This window comes from Sinocyclocheilus rhinocerous, unplaced genomic scaffold (assembly GCF_001515625.1).
Source record: "Sinocyclocheilus rhinocerous isolate Xijiao unplaced genomic scaffold, SAMN03320098_v1.1 scaffold645, whole genome shotgun sequence".
In the NCBI taxonomy this organism is placed as follows: Eukaryota; Metazoa; Chordata; class Actinopteri; order Cypriniformes; family Cyprinidae; genus Sinocyclocheilus; species Sinocyclocheilus rhinocerous.
The window spans coordinates 262795-265243 of record NW_015630037.1 but is presented as its reverse complement, the minus strand read 5'-3'; positions in this window follow the sequence as shown (position 1 = coordinate 265243).

Genomic DNA, 2449 nt, shown 5'->3' with positions numbered 1-2449 from the left:
CACACACACACAAACACACTCTCTCTCTCTCTCTCTCTCTCTCTCTCTCTCTATCTCACAGACACACACGTACACACACACGCACGCACGCACGCATGCGCACACACACACACACACGCACATTGTTTTTTATGGTTTCTGGGGACGTTCCATAGGCATAATGATTTTGTACTGTACAAACACCTACCCATGACACAAAAATCTCTGCATATGCTTACATTTTTAATTAAATATTGTTTGTAAGTATTTTAATTATGAGGTCTCAGAAATATCCTCATAAACACATTTACATTGTTATATCAGTGTAATACCCATGTCATTATACAAATTTGCGTCCTGATAAGTCATAGAAACAAGAACACACATATCTGTGAACAATGATGTCCATTCCGTGAATGAAATGTTTCCAATAAAATAAAATGCATTTAGTTTAAGTTGAAATATAAACAAAACTCACAGATCGTCCCAGGGTTAAACATCATTGTGAAATGAATGCTTCAGACCCACTCAGAGGAGGGTGGAGTTACAGACCAGAAGATCTGAGATGTAGTCTGTTAACCCTTTTCTAGAGTGAACGTCTTCATTTAAAAAAAATGCATTGTAAAGCACAATCTTAAGAGTTTAAATAAGATCTTTCAAAATTAAAAGATTGTTTAGACGAAATCTTAAAAGTTTTAAATTAAATATTTTACTTATTTGCTTGAAGATTTAACCTAAATTATTATTTTTATTCAACAGTACCTGTTCAAATCTTAGTTTATAATTTTAAAGGAAACTTGTATTTAGTTTATTTTATTTCAAATCATTTTCCCGCTTAAAAGGTTAAATAAAAAAGTGGCCATATCTTAGAGTTTTCCTAGTGTCCTGTAACGTTTTCCTACTCAAAATCTGACATCCTGATCTATTTCTTCACTTATCGTTCTACATCAGACTTTTCTGAACCGACCTTTATCAGCGTGATAAATATCATGTACTATCAATATACTATTGGTTATCTACTGAAAAATATATGTAGAAAGTTACAATATGTGATGTACCCGCTTTGTATGCTGGTCTTTGAAGAGAGATTTTATGACTTTTGTAGGCACCAACCCCCATAACGTTCCGGCTCATTTAAAATGTTTAAGTCAACTACAGACATGTGAAAAGACTTTCCAAAAACGTCCATGTCACCATGACACGAATTCTTTGAATACCTGCTGAGTCGTAAACCGTGCTTGAATGAAACATCATATGTGAGGTCTTTATCCTGAGAATATTTAATTGCTCTTAAAAAGCACAGATCAAGCTAAATGAAAAAGCACACACCACACCAGACTCCTGATATCCTGCGGTAGAAAAACCTACACCGTTAAAACCTATATACAATATGTAAAATTTTAAGGTGGACCGTGTTTCACGTATATGACTTTACTTTTCTTATTTTTACAAATATTCAATTAATTCCTAAATATGAGGCCAAAACATGATATTACAAAAGAAATCATGTTGGCAAATGTGGTTGTTGCAGTGTTTTTAAAATTGGATTATTTTAAAAATAATCCAAACAGCTCCACACACACACACACACACACACACACAATGATGTCATTCAGGAAGGTCAGCCGTTCAGATTGGCATATGTATGTTAGTTTACAAACTTTTTCCCAAAATCAAGTATTGTATTGTACATTTGTATAACACTGACTGATTTTAAAGGATAAACATGCTTTAAGGCTTGAATAAAAGGTTACCAAATGTAGTTTCATATCCGTTGTGTTATAACAAATTCATTAATCGGAGACGAGAATCAGGCTACAAAATAAGTTTGACACAATGTTTTTAAGAAAGGGATTTTATTTATTTATTTTTAAATACAACTAAACCAGATAAAATATTATTCTTTCTTTTTGACAAACCTACATTTCAAATGATTTTTCCCCGAGGTGTTCATTATCCGAGTGGAACTGATCTTATTTGGGGGTCTAAATAATGCAGGGGTCTAGATAAAGCTTCTTAACCGTACAAAGAAAACATATTTTACATTCATTCATCACATTTTATTCAATATTTTTGCTCGTGTATCATGGTTTCATGCCTTTCTAATACTTTTTCTAATGCATCAGAATGTGGATTTTTCACCATCCAACATGAAATTAAATTTTTTTATTGCTTTGGCGCAATTTTCACAAGCAATTGGTAAATTTTCAAGACTCTTAGTACTTATATCACAACAGATCATCAAAAGTGCACTTTTTTTCAAACATTTCAGCATTTTTTCAATTGTGTTAGTACAATACACATAATCACAAAATATCCTTTTCACTACACAAAATAAGTGTTTCATTTATATAAATGTTTCATTCACAGTAACTGCCCTTCATAAAGCTATTACTATCAAACTTTTGATTTGCATCTCCATTCAGTTTGTTTAATACATTTGTCTATCATTTAATTCAACTGATCTTAA